Below are 18361 nucleotides of genomic sequence, written 5' to 3' on the forward strand. Positions count from 1 at the left end.
TTTATCAAGCTGCCATAACAATTAAGAAGAACTAATGGAACTTTTTAATTCTTAAGTACTAGAACACTACGCAGAGTTTTATCATGAATAATAGCCATTCCAGTCCATCAAGACGCTGTTTTCTATGTACGAAAACAATTACTCTACCGTATAGTATATTTGTTGTCCGTAAGCGTACCTAATGTTTCAATGTCTATTTCCAACTTGGTCCACCTTTGTCTTGACTAAAGCCGTTACTCAACGAGCACCATTAAAGACTAAATTTTATCTTATGGCTATGACATACGCACGTCTATGTGCGCCATACAGATATCACTGAGGGGATGTACAAAAACCATAGAAAAGTAGCGGACATTATCCTCTGCATTCCTTTCGACTTATGACTAACGCGCATTTGTTGCGCGTAACGCCACCCACTGAACCGGTGCCTCCACAACCGCCGCCATCTTTTTGCCGAAACATCTTAGATTTTCGAAGCGCACGAACTCTGTCGTTGTCCCAGTTCTAGTTTAACTGCTGACGTTCAGTGGAGAAAAAGAGATTTTCGTAGGAAATCTCAAAGCAGCACCAAACACGCATCATCACCATAATCCAACCATGCATCAACGCTGTGTCACTACCAAGCGGACCTTAAGAAGCATCATGTTTAGTTGGCTTTACATCCTTTCTACATTAGCCGATGTGCATGGAATTCTAAGCAAAGTCAAAACAATATCGCATTGTTTCTTCCTTGTTGGACCCCTTATTCCTCCCTGTTGTAGTGATCGTGATGCCACGTGTACCCACAAAACACAAGAGAGAGAGAAAGAAATGGTGACTGAGGCAGAGTCGCTAAAGAAAAGGTCCGTCACATTCCACGTTAAGCAGCGGACTACCGAGACTTTACAGAATAACGAGTTTGAGAAGCTAAATTTTGAGTGATGAAAAGGCCTTGAAGTTTAGTGGGCCTGCTGACACAAACAATCAGGAGATGAGATGCTTTCATAGAAATGCGAGAAAAGGCCATCAAGGAAGAAGGCGTACACACACAAACAGATGCAGACTGACGGCTAAAAAGAGACAATTGACGTCTGAAGAAGTATTTGATTGCAACATCCAAATCAATTAAATGTTTTGGGTTTTATGTCCGGCACCGTGGCTAAACATTAGGCCTGACTGCTAGCTCCCAGCACGAAACGAAACGACCATAAGCAGCTTGGGGCTCGTTGACAGCGCATAACAGACAACTTCCGGGGAGGTTTTTATATTGACATTTTGTACCTAACCCCATTCGCCATTCGAACAGATAGCAATCGTCTGTTGAGATCTCTGTAGTAGTACTATCGGATTCGAAGGTCTAACGCTAAAAACGGTTATCATCTTGCCGCGCCCAACGACATTGTACGAAGTAAACTAATTAATTTGTATAACGACCTATTTCTCTTCGTAGCGACAATGGAATCAAGTTGACTGTGAGATGCTACGAGTAATGTAATTCCTGCTGTTAGAGTTGACGAGAAGTCTACACCCTCCGACAGTTAGATAGTAATATATATTTGCTCATTGATCCTGAAGAATTGTTGAACACTTTAAATAATTCGGTGTACAGTTTGTGTTGCGTATTGTGTTGGCTATAGTGACGGTCGTTTTACCCAACGCTCCTTCATCGCATTTGTCATACCGTCTTCATTGCCCAACTCAGCAAACATATAAGCGAATCTCAAAACATTTCTATCGCCTTACTTCGGCCAGATATGTCGAGACCGTATTTCCAAAACATTAATGCATCATACCTGCGAAGATTCTCTAGAGCTTACTCTGTCAATTGTGATTTCCTTAGATCAACTCCCGAGTCTTCTGAGAGACGAAACGCTTGTCAGTTATAATTGATATTGATAGTTTCAGTTCATAATAAAATTAACCCGTCTGGATTAGGTGAAAAACAAAACAAACCCAGCGTCATCTTTTTATCCAACTCTAGTTTTTTTTAATTTATAAAAACATTTCTGATAGTTACTTGCGCTCGCGTGGCCGCCTATTATTTTAGCGGGGAAAAAAAATTCTGTACTTCGTTTTGCTAAAAGCTGTGTTGTGGTAGATGGCTTATAACTGCATGATTAAGTTCTTTGGGATCAGTTCAACAAATACTTAACAATTTACATTTAACAATTTCAACAATTAACATTTACCTATACATAGGTAAAACAAAATATATTAACAACTCGAAAAGAGATATTTTTTTTGATAGGCCTCTATAAGGGCAAGAGGCAGTGAAAATAGGGTTTAAATATACAACGTGTGATGTTTTCTATACGGATGGTTTGCTATAGCAAATGATACTTCCTGGGACCAAATGGTCTGTAACGGAAGAAAGCCACGTTTGAGAAGTTTATAAGCGGCGTGAATCGACGATCCAACTATAACAGATACCGTAAACAAGACTTAGCTCTAGATTGTCGACATGAGCGTCCTCTGTCTAGACGTTATCTATTCCACTGTACCAGATATATACCCATCCCTTCGTATAATCCAACGATGATAGCTGTGCTCGACTACGACTGGTACTAAACGTGTATGCTAAGATACCCAGTGCACTGAAGAACAAAGATACCGTTCGAATTACCGAGCGTAAATTAAGCCTACAGAATAAATATTTACATATAGACGTTTCCAACGATATTTCACACAGTTTAACTCAAAAGCAGCCCCAGATCGTGAAAATAACCGACATGCCTATATTCTAATGATAATGGTAGAAAAGAACAAAAGTCGCACCCTCAACGACCATTTTAATCATTGCGTAAATGTTTTGCTAATACGTGTAACGCGTCATTGATGTTGGCCTATAAGATTCTATTTAGCAGAAGACACATACAATCAGTTATTTATCGGCTTCAAGCGATCAGCCACCATCGAATATGTTATTGTGTCTGGTAAATTCCAACTGCTGTCTTCAACAGTTATGGCTGCACACATCATTATACGTGTATGCTTCATCTTTATCCAGCACAAACAAAAGCTAGACCTTTACCAAATCAAATGTACAGCTAGCATTTTTTTTTATGGACAGCTATAAGAGGTACACCTTGCATCGTATATCGCACAACACAAAGTGTTTGATAATCACCGAATATCAGCCAAAGTTTCCCGTTTCGTTTTTTCAGCCAAAGGTTTTTAATATTTTTCCCGCTTGATTTTCTCCTCTTACGTTTCTTTTTTGATCAATTTTTTAAACGAATGCCGAACTGCTTCAGTCCACTGCCTTGTGCCTATAACTTATTCGCGTCCTGTCGACGACATTTTTCCGGTTCAACAAGGTCTGTGTTTCTTTTGACTCCCAAAACATGTCCCTGTTTGCTTGTCCCTCTCTACGTTTACTTTTACATGCAGCATCTATGGATAAAGAAGCGACCCGTCTCGATTTTCGCCTAGCGCAAGAAGAGAAATAAAAATCTATCGTCGACCCTGTCAAAGCCGTCGTTTCCCATTCGAATATGAAGCAGAGTTCGTTGTTAATGCTGGATAATTTATTTGGGTTTTGGTTGTGATCCACCATACTCATTACAGCCCAGCGCCATGTCGTCTTTAGGGGAGGAATTAAAACGGAGAAACACCGTAAATAGTTCAGTTTACCTGCTTATTATATCAACTGTTGGCACCGATCCTAACCCGTCGTACTGAGAGCGATGAAACCTTTTCGACTGAGACAGTATTCCCTCTTATCTGCTGTGCTAGATTTGTATGTATGTGTATGTAAACACCGCATAGTAACAGGACAGTGGTAGTGTTCTTGCATATTGGAAAAACAGTAATAGTTGAGATCATTTATCTTTGTATGTGTGTGATTGTGAGTCCGTGCGTCACTATGCGTTACTTAGTTAGTTATTATTTAAGTGAATTATTTAAGCCATCCACGGTTTGAAACTCCACGGCGCCCTTCCATCTCCAGTCGATATATGGTAAGTGCACTTTATCCTTCTTTCATTTAGCTTGCAGCGCAAGATTCGCCTTCCATTCACAAACCCAAGCAGTTTGTCGCTTAGTCAAGTGTTTGGGTTTTGCTCGCTCCGCGTTTGAACTAGCACCAATGACACTTCAAAGGCCTTCATGACGACCATCTTTGAAGGCTCCTGTAAGCGATGGGGCAGACCTCACAACTTGAGATCGACTGGGCGGTTCTATCTCGAGGCATCTCAGCTCACCACCGGATGTAAGCCCTCTAGGACTCTACGGCTGCCCTCAAATTAAACTACAGCTGCGAGAACGCCACACCATGACCTATCTGCTATATGGTCTAGATGTTTTGATATGGGAACTTTCCTTTCAGATGTGATAAGAAAAAGGGATTTTTGCGCTTCTTGTGTCTCGAATAATTTTAGTATACGATCGCTCCGTGTACTCCTGGTACAAGGCCAAAGCCAGTTGTTTCCGCAACATAGCAATAGACGCATAACAGTGTACTGGTTTCGGGATTTGAGCGAAGATCAGCTATTCTCTAACCTGTACGTAGTAGAACCTTTTTGGTCACCTCAGATCTTCAATATACCGCATCGCAAATAATCATCCGGCTGCAGAACAATCGGAAGCCAACTCTAACATCCTATAACGGGAACTCCATCCCGTGGTGCAGACTAAAAGAACGTTTCTTATGATATCTTTGTTTCAGTTAGGGCGTGAGTTAAAAAACTAAATGTAAGTGAGTGTACCACGTCGCCAACGACCGTAGGTGCATTTCATATGGCACAAAAGTAAGAAAGATGTTCTCTGAGAACAATAGAATCAAGATAGTTGACTGGCGTTTCTGCTACTCAGTCCTCTCAAGAATGAAATAGCAAGCGGGCTTGAAAGGTTCTCTAAAAAATTATTATTTTTCGTACTGATGCAAAAATGAACCGTTCGCCCGCTCACAACCCTTCGGCCAAGGTTCATGTCCTGAGATTAGTTTCCAATGAAGACGTCGTCTCCCAACATAATTTTTCCGGAAAAGCGAACACATCACCAGAAACGTTTAGCTGCATTTTCTACACGCATAAATAATTAGGATGTTTGAAAGGAGACGGTACATCCTTCAGCAGGATGACACATTGGCTCGTATACGCAGTTTAGCACAGAACTGGCTGCTTGAAAACACAAGCACATTTTAGACTGATTCTAGAACATGGTGACCGAACACTTCAGAGTTGAGATTGCTGGATTATAACTACGTATGTAACATTTGTGAGCAAGAGTCCATCCAATTTTCCCACGGCAGTGTCTACTCACTCACCCGAGCTATCAAGTAGCTTTTCGCTGAACTATGAAAGGAACGATAAGCCTATGAGGGGTCCAGGACCCGCAATCGAAACCCTAGTCACGGCAAGTGCTAGTTATATTGAATAGGCATGATCGCAAAAAATTATATTTCTGTAAAACCAAAAAAAAGCGTTACAATATCTATTTTAATTAAATACAGTTTTGGCGAAAAGGCATGAGAAAACGTACAGATTAAGGTTCTGTACCCTGTGAATATATATATATATATATATATATATAAGATCTAAGTAGTTTAGTTTGTTTGTGATTAAATTAGCTAGGAGTAACTCACAGCAAGCAGACGGTGTTTTAGTTTAAGTCGGCAAGTGCACGTGTGCAGAGATCCTTAAGTTGAAGCTAGTGACGTGGGCGGCGTAGTGCAAAAAATAACTACAGAGAGCGCTGTGTATACACTTGAGCATTGCGTAAACTGAATAAAAACAGCATGTTTTTTATACTGCAGATATATTTCAGTGGCAGCGGTTGTCTTCTGGAAGATCACTAGGAGCCCAGACTATAAGTCCCATAGCGCCTATTCGCCAATCATCTACACCGGATAGTCCTGTGGGTTAACTGTAATGTACGGACATTAAGGCATTAACCAAACGTTTTTGGGGAAGCTACCGAATTTTCCCACACTGCAACGTTACGCAGCGTGCCATCTGATAAACGTTACTCATTGGTTATATGTTCATCCTAACTCGCGATTTCTCTTGGTAGTAGTCTTTCTTTTTCATTACAGTTCAACCCTAACAGTGTAGCAGACTCAATCCATGTTAAATTAAGAAATTCATATAATAAACTCTAATATAAATAAAATTCTATAATATAATAGTATAAAAAATCATAACGTTAAAACAGTTTTGTCAAGCCTATGCAGGTCATTTTAATGCATTCAGCATCATCTTTGTCTTACGGCTTTCTGACGTTTACTGAAGGTCTACACAACCTCCCGTATATTAACACCAGCTCTCTTTGAACTCGACTCTTTAGCTGGAACGGAAATTCTAGCCGCGGTAGAAAAATTTTAAGCCTTGCTTATTTATAGCAAATGTGATATCAGATGATGCCTGCAGGACTTTTGAACACTTCTGGATTTGCAGAAGCTCTAAAAAGAACGTTGATTGTGATAAAGGTTGTTGGAATAAAGTAATGCTATTGACTTAGCATACTGCAGATAATAGCTTTGTAACTGTATATATTTATGATGTATGAAAAATGGTACGTGACCGAATCAAGGTCTTCTAGAGGCACTATTGTTGCTTTTTACCAATATAAAATGAAAGCGGACATAGAATAGTCAAGTGTTAGACAGAAGATCGCCAGTCGTTAAGCATGAGCCACTGCAGTGTGTGGCGGGAACGTGAGAACAGCCGTTATAACCATCATAGTCACACTCGATCCGCAATTGAGAATCGTAGTGATATAAAACCGAGTTTGTACCTATCATTGCCGTATGTACACGCTTAAGAAACATATCGAAATGTGTAATGATTCAACCAAAATAACCATCAACGTTCACTAATTCACTATATAACTACGATTATACAACAACCGCAAAAGGGGTGTGCTACTATGGTTACATCTGTGTTGCCCTGTTCGTTTTTATTAATTTCTATATAATTCCTCGTATATACAATATTGGGCTCGTGGAACGCCTCTTTAGTCTTGGCTGTTCTTGCACCTATTGATCACTGACGCAAGAGAAAAAAGTTTGTTATTATTACTTTTATATGTGGACATCCGGCAAAGGTCGGTGTTACAACATGCCACTTACAAAAAAAGGTTCAGTAGTAATAAAAACAAGCAGTAGGACAAAAGAACAGCGTCACGAGACATTTACCTAGGCCACACGAACAAACCAACCACCAGGAGAAAAGGGCAATGATATGATTTTCTATAGGCGTCCGCTATTTGTCTTGCTCACACAGCCTATGGTGCAGGGCGTATTTCAAGTTTTTTTTAAGGCATTTACCCTTCAGAGTAAAGTCGAGTGGCTTAATCTCGTCAAGGGTTGTTCAAGGGTCAAGGGATTGTTGTCTAGAGCAAGCATACAGGGGACTACTGTCAATGTCTACAGAAACAGCCAGCGTTTACTATCATCGTATTGAATGATCAGACTATCGGTGATTTTTGTAGTGCTTAGCATCTGACAAAGAGCGAAGACTAGAGCGGTGTAAGACGCTAACTGCGGTTACGATGCTCCTTCAACGTATGCTACCACAATGTACCCCGAGTGACGACGCTGTTTTAGCAGAATAGCTCCGCCCGGATTTCTTTGTGGGGTAATTGACATTTGGCTGATAACGCGATGACGAAAGCAATGATATCCTTTATAAATTAAGTAAACTTTGCGCAAATAGCCAAGAAGTCGGTCGATAAGACAAGACCAACAGAGTAATTAGGGCATGGTTCACAATGCGGTCTCTATTCATGACGACGCTCTGCGCTATGCAATTGGCTTCGAATTGTAGGTTCAGTAAGTGTAGAACATAATTTTACGTGTCGTCCAAAGGGCGAGCGCGTGACGTGATGTCGTTGTTTACATATAGTAGTAGTTGGATATGGTTTCAACAACACAGAAAATAGGGAACAAGCGCTTTCTACAGTGATATACGTTTCAAAAGCAACAGTGACATAGATAACATAATTGTTTCTTGCCTGACCCATCACCAGCTTAACATGTTAAATGATCTAATTTTCATACCACAAAAAATGCAATCGCTCGACGCTGTTTCCTGATTTAAGAGTTTTGCACCAAAGGACCTCTGTCGGAATACGTCGATCGAATGGGTGCCGACAGATTTGGGGAGACAAATTCACTGTTCCGTTGAAGAAAGTCCTGTGCAACTGGGAGGGTCAATGTATAGGTAAGTGAACTTGCTACCGTTTGCGTGGTACACGCTAAATTTCTTAAGCAGCTAAAGGAGCTCATACGGTTTGGAAGCATTGTTTGCTGTTACTGTGGCTCAGGACCAGCTTCCCGAAAAAGTCAGACAGAGAGCTAAGCAGGTTTGACTGGTGGACACATTTCAACAAGAAAACTTTACACTCAGATGAGATCGAAATGGTGTATTGCAACCACCCGAAAGATCCGACCACTTACCACCTCTTTGCCAACATGTGTACGTATCCCTTTTTATCTGCTATGTATCACTCTATCATCCAAGTCCAGTTTAACTTTCAACAAAGCGAACATCGTTAACAAGGGATGACGGCGCAACGGTAGCGACGGCCGTAGTTCGACGGGGCAGAACGGAATTTAACCCGATCGTGTAATTAATGACACATACAGTAGCAAAGAGGCGAACTACTTCAGAAGGATAAAACTCCAAGCAGCGACATAGTAACTTTGCGTCGGCTACCGCAGTTGTAGTCGGCCGCTTAAATTGGGTCCTTAAAATAAAGAGTGATAAGCAGCACTAGCCCGCTCCTGCAATACTATGATACATACACACAATGAAGAATTCCTCACACGCTTTCGAGACATTTACTAGGTATTTGGTCAATAAAAGCGTTAGTCCCCCCCCCCCCCCCATCCGCCATCAAGAGTCAGGTCTTGGTCGGTCGACTGGTTGGCCTATTATTTGGGATAATTTCACTGCTGTCTCCTTGTGTCTATTCCTCTTAAATTTACTTCTTTCTACTTACTGACTTGTTTGATCTGACTCGAATAGGTAACGACAGTCGGCGCGGGTGAAGAAACACGGCGGAAAAAGGACAACGAACTAGAAAGGAAAGCACGTGTCAAGATGGGTAGCAGGACGTACGCAGCAAACAAAATGCTAGAAACATCATCTACATCATGAAGCTGCTTTTCGGTCGCTCTTTGGCGTTTCAACAATAGAAGCTAGATCCCAAAATCAACGGTAACAACAACGAGGACAGAGGACGGTGTAGTAAACTAGCGCAACGACGCTTCAAGTGACGAAACAGCGTTCAACTGCAAAAGTCATTCAAGTACAACTTTCCAACTTGTGTAGAAAATAGGCCCATTCTTTTCTTGCGTATAGACATCTTACACAGATTGCCAAAATACTGCAAATCAACTTCCCTTTGCTTATTATTCCCCCATACCAGGACGCACCAAGCAGGTTGTTTGTTGAATTTGTGTGTCAATTGCCTAGGCTTAATTTTAACAAGGATTTTCCTTATTTTTTTTTTAAAGAGTACCTGTTACGGTTGTTTCAGTTACGTTCGTAGAGAATGACGGTATGAACTAATAAGCTTACATGTCCCGCTTAACCATTAAGTTATTGATAAAAACGAGAGTTCGACTTTTCTTCTTTTTATCATTTCTTTATGTACTTATTTATTATTATATTTATTTCGCAAATTGCTTCATGCAAAGTAGAATAGAAATGTCGTCTAACTTCCTAAAGGTATGTTTACACATGCCATACATGTATGCCTACGCATTATGTGCGTACAGCATTCAATATGTGTTATTCAAACATGGCTCGTTCTACTAACATCGGTTGCAAAAACACCGACAGACGAACTTGTATTTAGAACTTGTAGTGTAAGAAAGGAACAGGTATCTATCTAAACAAGGCGTTTCACAAACCATTCAACGACTGAGTAACCGTCATGGTGGACACAGATACTATTATGTTCGGCTATTACAAGCGAATCAGACGTACCTTGAAATTAAACTTTTAAATTACGAGCCGTCAGCAGACAAAACTCCGCTGGTAGATACTTTAGTTTTCTAAAAATTTATGACTGAGAACTTGCTAAGCTTACCCTAAGAGAAAAGGGTTGAGAAGGTAACAAATCGTTTAATCTCGAAAATCTACGCTCAGTAATCAAAGGCTTTGTCCCACGAAGGTTACAGCGTTGCGGAAATTCGTCGAAGATTGATGAAGACATTAGGCAAGCAGACTTTAAGCGAGGGCCAAGAATGGAGATTGAAGTACTGGAGATCAGCGAGCATGTGGGCAGATATCAGGGCTCGAAAGACAAGAACGCTTTATCGTAATCAGGGAGGCTTTTCGTGAAAGTAGAGCTTGGATTCGAATAGCTCTGTCGGTCAAAACTGGTATCCTACATGTAAAGTGTTCCAGAATTATTACCAAAAATATTGAAAGTGCGGAAACTGAGTGAAATATTCGTTTTCTGTGAATTGACTGAACGCCAGTTGGAAATGCGTACGGTGTTTTTCACGTGCAGTTTGCGAAATTTCAGTTAATAAACAACCCGCCTGCAAACGGTCGATCAGGCGAAAGAACAGCATATAGGAGAAGGGAAATCAAATTTGGTAGCCGTGTTGAGCGGGTTTAGACGAAAGGTGACGGTAGTACTTGCGATGGATACTAGACGCATCTGCACCTGTGATATTCTCGGACACAATGTGTGCAACCTGCTTTCTGAAGTTCCTCAAGAGATTCAAAGATTGTTGGCATGACACGACAAGTTACGACAACGCTAGACCTTACCGCTATGCCTCAATTACTTCCTGGATTAAGCAAAGGAATATTCAACGTTGATTTCAGCTTGCTGATTCTCCTTCCAATTATGGGGCTTGCCATGCTTTCAAAGAGCAACTGATGGACAAGTATCTTCTATTATCGATTTACCTTGAAAAGAACAAGAGATCATATATGGGGTCGCAAATGTGGCTATCCAAAATCTGCTAGTGTTGGGATAAGTGCGTAAAAAATAGGGAAGGGCACCTCTAACATGTTTGAAAAATCGTGATTTTGGCCGAACTAGTTCAAAAGTTGTTCGGTTTTAAAGTTCGTCGGATTTGCTCGTAACAGCCTAATGTTATATTGATCTAACCTACGAATCCAGTTTGTAGCCGGACACGCTTCAAGATGCTGGTGTATTTTGTGCTATGGTGTTCAGACCAGGAAACGGTAAACGTCTGGAATTGCAAGACGATGTAACAATGTTCTACGCAAAACAGACTCAAAGTCTACTAAGGCCAACGTAAACTATTGTAATCCTTCGTTTGTTTTCTGTTGGCCTTGAACCTCATTATATAGTTTTTATATAGTTGAAATGCTATTTCGGAATAATAAGCAGAATCTGTTATGTGGTGCGCGGAATGAATTTGGATTGATCGAAACCTCCGCCTTGTATAGAGTTTCGGTACTGTATAGGTCCAATATGGAAAACCTTCAGCGACGTCAGGTTCGCGGAACTGCCACCAGCTGTTTTTTACACTTTGTTTTAGAATTTCCCCTGAAAATTCGTCCAGTGTGCTATAGTATACATACATTACAATAATGTATCTGTCATAAATAATGCGGGTACACGGATGGGGCATGTAAACTCAGGCTCTTCTGTATGAGTTATTTCCCGACTATATTTAGATGATACAAACAGACACTTCAACAAAATATCTTGCATGCGCTACAAGTGCTTTAATTTAGCACCTAAATTACTAATCTGTTATATTACAAACGATGCTTTTTCTAACCTGTAACTAACATTTAACATCAACCGTTGGTTGTCTGTCCGTAGGAACAAAAGTCTACATACAAAATTTCAGCGAAATTAAATTTTGGGTTAACAGTGGGTTAGGTTTCTAGCCTGGAAACGACAAAAGCTTAAAGGGTTCAAAACGTCAACTCGTTAAGCTTGCTTGGACGACCCATTGATATTCTCCTTAATTAATTTCCCCATCAAAAATCTGCGTGCATCAAAAAGGTCCTTTCGAACCATTTTTCAAGCCCTTTAAATTAAGCACCTTTCGGCCTGTTGCCTAAAACCTAGCTCGATTTTTTCAAAAGCCGCGTAAAATGTGACAAGCGAAAATTAAATTTCTAACGTTGGTGCAATAAGACGATAAAATAACAAGGCACGAAAAAGATCTTAGCTCAAATTCCAAAAGGACGTATGGTTCTTCGTCAGTTCGTAGTCAGTTTATTGTTTCGTTTTAAAAAGAACTGTATTTTTGCCGTTATCAAAAACAGCGGATGAACGCATACCCGCTACAACAAACAGCCTACAAAAGTACATCTAAATTTTGATGCCTCGTTCTTTATATATATGGAAACTCTTGGCTTTTGAGTAGTATTATGTTTACGATCGTAACGTTCTGCTAAACAGACGTTTGCTTTTAAACTAAGGACGCCATTATATTACTCTTCTAATTCTACCTACGAGATTGTTCTACCGAAAGCCATCTCGGAATGCTTGTAGAATTGATTTTTATTTCGATAGTAGCGTTTACAAATGGTGATCGAATGACAAGAAGGTTATGGCAAGAAAGAGTAAATGTCTAACTAGATCCGATACGTTCAACTATTTACATAGTTTCTACACAACTAATGATACATAATCACTTTACGCAGGGTCCTATCGAAGTCAATCGACAATTATATTTTACTTCCAAATGGGCTGTATATATATATATATCGGCTTTTCCTGCCTTCAAGTTACCATTTCTTCTTCTTGACTGTCGACGCCGTAAATTAAGAGCCTTAGTTGGGTTACTTTTATGTCTGCAGTTGACCTTTTGCCGCTTAGCCTATTAGTAATGAAAAATATTTTACCACGACTGTGGTCCATCATGGCGTTTCCGAAGCCTTGACTACTCCTTAATCCCCTCTTCCGTCTCAGAGGCCTATAGTACTATTGTAAATATGACCCCTACGAAGTTTTGTAAGTCGTCTTCTGTTCCGATCACTGCATTTCAATTTTTAGCCTGCCCTGCATTCCTGCCCTACAAATTCAAAGAGAGATAGTCGCTCGGGTTAATCATTCTCCATAGAATACGTTGTTTTTCTTTGCCCTAGGTGGTGCTAAATTGCTGCACGAACAGTCGGCGCAAAGGCGGCAACTTCCCTCATGGGCTTCACAATTCACGTTGTAAAAGCCCGAAACAACGCGAAACAGACGAAAGGTAAAAAAGGAATAAAACTGAAAAAAAAAAAAAAGGCTAGCGAAAGGTGGCAAATACGGTAATGATTCTTAACGTGTTATTCAACGCGATGTGTATACAGGCAGTGTATACCGCTTGTAATCGAAAGTCACCGAGGCTCCCTGGAACTACTTTGGAACAGTGAGTTTGGTTCAATTACTAATACAGTTCTGCGTTAACAAACCAAGCGTTTAGCTCGGTATCAAGGGTAAAATTTACAGAAATACCACGGTGATGAATGGCAAGCAAAACAGTAAATATAAACGATAACCTTCCTTGCTGCATGGCATTTCAGCTCACTCTGGTTACTGACTGCAATAGAAGTTCGTCCATGTGTTCAGAGAATTCATCTTATAAATGCAATTGCGAAGATCAAAAACAGCCTCTTTGCTATTGTTGTTGTTGTTGTTGTTGTTGTTGTTGCTGTTGCTGTTATTGTTTCAATAACAACATTATTGTTAGATTGACCAGTATCAGCAGCGACTCAATCTATTTGTTTCAAGATGTGCTTAAAGATTCAACATTTAATAACGCGTTGATACAGCCCTCCAGCAAGTCCAAAGTGTTGAGTTATTACGAAATTACTCTTTATAGGATGAAAAAGAGAACGAGAACGTAGCACACACAACAGTGTAAATGTACGTCTCCTACAACTTCCCCGCGCACATTTTCATTATAATAGAGAGCTGGCAAAACGCGCAGGCTTCATTAAGCGTCTACAGCAGTGCTATAGAGATCAACTACCGAATACCTATTCTATTACTCATGTACCAAAGTTCTGTATATTTTCACTCTATTTGCATGTACATGCGCAAGCAGCGTAAACGCAACAGGACTGCAATGGATAATAGTGACCGTAGCATGCGCGGAATAGTAGGAAGTCCGTTGAGAAAACCCTCGAAATGGGGCCAAATGGCGGATTGGTGACAGTCTTTGACGAAGCTGGTTAACTGGTAGCAACTGCAGAACACAAGGTTACATTAGGACAGTACATTACCGCCGTGGATCGACGACAACTATCCCTTTTTCTTTTCTGACACTTCGGTGCAAACAGGCGGCAACGCTGGCCAAGACAAGCGAACCAATGCTACAACGAATCTAATTTACTTGCCGGGTACCCGTAGTAGAAAGCCCACGTGCCTAAGAGTCGATGCCTCCAGCTTGGCCCGTTTATGCATCTAATCTTTATTATGTATGTTTGTAATGTTATATGGCCATATATTCGTAACACGCGCAACAAAATCATGTGGTAGATCAGTTGAAAATCTGGAAAAAAACATATCCAGAACTCGGCAACTCTGTGAGAAACACAAACTCTTCCTTAAAAAGAGGCAGTCTATTCTGAGATTTTATGTTTCAAACTCCGATTGTCACTTCTATTATCTTTCATTAGGGATGAAGACTGAGGCCTTCGTTTTCTTACTAACCAGTTGCGAACTCGACGTTACCTTATAGAAAACCTACGTCTTCTATTGCGGCTCTTAGAAGCACGAACGCCGATATTCATCAGCGGCGAACGCGTCTCTGTTTGTGGTTCATACTTTTACAGCCGCTCTCGAGCGCCGTTACACCCTCGGAACAGTCCATCGTAGCTCAATATTGGACATTTCTTGCGGTACAGTGGCCCGTGTACTTGCATCCGACAAACGTCGGTTCATCGTTGCGCTGAACACAGCTGGTCCTACTCTGGCAATATGCAAGTAATAGGACATCTCAGTTAGCAAGGAATCGGTTAGGGAGTGGTTTAAAACCCAGTTTAGCAATTCAAAGGAGCGTCACGGGCGACAATCTGCAATCAACTCTAATCTCTAGCTGCAACTATACTAGAAACGGGTCAACCTATGAGATATAGCTCATTATGGGACAGATGCTTCTATCATTTACATCTCGTTCGGTGTCCAGCGTTCGACCAAGCACGTACGCGTCCATTCATCTAACGAATGAAGCGTTGCCATGCGACCGCATTGCTTGAATGTTAATCCATCCTCAATAGGCTTCTACAATTAGAAACGAAATATTGCCAGGCGCGCGTTGCTTAAAAGAGACCTGACTAAAGTAGAAGACTACGCGGCCGCTGTTGTCGCTATAGTGAGGAGACGGCACGGAACTAACAGTGGCTCAGCTACGGTGAGCTGTCGGCATTTATTTACATCGAGAGAAAGAAAAAGCATTACAATATTCCTGGCATGGAAGAGTCTAGCACGGGACAGTGTACTCATTTTGTGCACATGCGGGAATAACAAAACCGTGATGAGCAGCTGCGAGAACTACAGTCAGTCGAACACTGGACCAGCACGGGCAACGTTCAACTAGAAAACATAATGGCGTTTGTTTACGTTCACAACGATCTCATAAACATGATCGCGTAAACATGATGATGATGACGCGATTGCATGCGCCTCCGAAGCTTATCGGTCATTGCAGCCAACGAAATCGAGCATGCCTCCGTTTTCAATGCCGACAGTAATACTTTCTAGAAGAGTATCACTTAAGCACCTTGAAAGCGTCAAGCATTGATTTGTGAACCTTATTAAACGTCTAACTGACCCTTAAGGCCAGAACGGGCAAAACCTTGTTGAGTCTGTGTGAAGTATGACTTCTAAGTTGGGGTCATATAATCTTCTAGAACTGTTTTTCTAATGTAGCTCTGTCAGAGACGTTATTGTTTTTGGTTGGGGTATGAATGATTTAGATCTTAGAAAAAAGACCGTTGCAGCTCGGTCATTTTATTATTATTACTAATGTGTTGTTTACTTTGAGCACAAAAAGTTCCTCGCCACACAGCATAAATTTAAGAGATAGTTTAGCAGGTGGCACAATGCTGCTATAAGCCGAGAAAAACGGTAAAAAACGTTATGATCAAACCAGAAGAGCCGTGACCCTCGTCATGCACCTATTATGCTACATAGGTAAGATTGGACAACGTTGACCTGATAGCTCTGACGACACCGATCAACTCCTTCTGAGCCACTTCCGCGTACTGTCTTCACTAGGACATAATGATTGTTGCATGATCCGTACGTGAGTCTTGTTCACACCCTCAGTTCTAGTAGTCGGAAATGGGGTTAATACTGTTTACGGCGTTGTGGGCAAGTGAGTAAAAATAAGGTTAGACTGCACCGTTTGGGCTTCGTAATAAATATGTCTTGTTCGCTTATTTCGCAGCCCATCTTTGTTGTTCGACGTGTGTGCAGACAGGGTAGTAATACGTCACGGACAGAGTCGAATTCATAATTTACATAAGTAGCAAAATCCTGCATCCATTCTAGTACGCTACAGGTGGCTGATGGCTAGTTGGACACCGACTGAATCATCATTGAAAATACGCGTAGCTCATACAGCTTAATCCTTGAAGAAAAATGCGCAACTAGTATTCGCAGTATTAAATAACGAGATATATATATATATATATATATTGGATGATTAGGCCAGCAGAAGATAAGGTCCGTATCGACGAAAACAAGCATGACCAGATGGGCTGTTGATTTGTTTCCACACACGTGTATTGCACGGTGGAGACAGCCGATTTTTAACTATCCAAAATCTGTGATGACATCTCTAGCGTGCCGACAAAATAATCGATGCTGCAGCCGTAATGGCACTTTTCTTTGTGGAAAACGTATCTCTTAGCGTTGTCAATAGCGGATAATGAGACACAGTGTTCTGTGCATGATGAAGACAGAGATCGCCTTCGTAATTTCGCCAGGTCTACCGGATTTGCACATATCAGTTGCCTACGAAAGAGCGAAAAAAAAAAATTGAAATCTCTGACAAGGTGGTCATCATTTATTATTCATGGGGTCCGTACTAGCAGAAGCATATCAACATACGTTAACTTACCGACTATGATAGTAAATTCAAGATTTACATTGTGTCACGGAATGAGATAGGTTGCTGTGCGCAGCTGAACATTTGTAACTGATTTTTGCTACATGTGTAAAAGCCAGTGATTTTACGAGCATCCTACAAGTCAATGATACTTCATGCAGCAAATTAAATTATCCGTGACAATGGAGCGTTACAGTATTGTACGAGATGACGATTTCGTGAGTTTATAGGGATATTTCGTTTTTTGCCAAGGATTTTTTGCCAGAGGATGTCACGCTGTGGATATTCAAATATGTTATGTGTTCCAGCTAGTTACCTATGCAATAAGTCTGGAGCTAAAAATAAAAAAAAACCTACCCGGATACTTTAAAAACGCATTTGCAATTGAATTTATTGAAAAATAAAACAAATCCTGACTCGAGCCTACTTTGAATTGTCCACTAACTCACCGAGTTATGCTGTATATGTTCGTTAAAACAAGTAATCCTTAATTTGACGAGAAAGTGGCACGTTTTAGATTCCGCTTCGTCCTTAGATGAGAGTCAAGTAAGAACATTATTCGTGACTACTAGTACCGGCGCTTTTGGCATATACGCTATCGGTTAAATCTGTTGCCTGTTACCGTCATTGCCGTCGACTTCACTCCGTTCGTTGTAAGTGCCGGTACAGAGGACTAGAGCAAACAAAAACGCAATCACGATATTCTCTACGAGAGTTGAACACGGGGCATAACGATAACGAAGGCGACGTCAGCAATAGCGAAAGCAGGAAAAAGATTTGCATACAAATGTCAAAGGCGTCTATAGAGGAGAAACGAAGAGCGCATCGCGAGCGCAGAAAAATTGAATAATCAACGTTTTGTCTGTAGGACAGAAACGTGTCGCTGAATTTATTTTTCAGCTAGGACCGACCGCTCTTCAACGCTAGTGAACGCTAATTCGTCGTTGTGATCCAAATGGTGAGCGACAATATTGATCTTTTAGTTACTTTGCGCTACTGAGTGCAGATCGCTTCTTGACTCGATGAGCTTAACGCTAGCGTCCCAGAACAGAAATAATAACGTTGAAAAATTAAGTTTTTCCACTCGAAGTTATGAGTAAAAATCATAGGTCATGAGAGATAGTGACAGATATAAAAATATATATAAAAGGTCATAATTGAGTAAATTTACACCGTGATTTATCATTACCAAACTGATATGGTGTACATACCGGTATGTGTGTTATACGTTTGCATAGCATGATTAGATAGTTCCATTTGGACCCCTAATAGAGGACTGAATCAAGCAATTTTCTTCAAGAGAGCTGTCAGCTGACCACTGCCTCTTCTATCGTGAAAGCGAAAGTGGAAGCAATACATGCTATCAGCCGATGAACAATTGTATATATA

General features: G+C 40.8%; 1 protein-coding gene and 1 long non-coding RNA gene across 6 annotated transcripts in view; both read right to left on the minus strand.

The window, feature by feature from the left end:
• The window catches only part of LOC111243789 (adenylate cyclase 1-like), a 99212-nt gene that overhangs the window by 65584 nt on the left and 15267 nt on the right, over positions 1-18361 (minus strand). The window lies entirely within an intron of this gene.
• On the minus strand, positions 16299-18305 carry LOC147758706 (uncharacterized). Its single transcript, XR_015318509.1, has 2 exons — positions 17422-18305; positions 16299-16878 (listed from the first exon to the last, which is right to left on the minus strand). It is a non-coding gene; the product is annotated as an uncharacterized LOC147758706 (long non-coding RNA).

This window comes from Varroa destructor, unplaced genomic scaffold (genome assembly GCF_002443255.2).
Source record: "Varroa destructor unplaced genomic scaffold, Vdes_3.0 BEIS01000001.1, whole genome shotgun sequence".
Lineage (NCBI taxonomy): Eukaryota > Metazoa > Arthropoda > Arachnida > Mesostigmata > Varroidae > Varroa > Varroa destructor.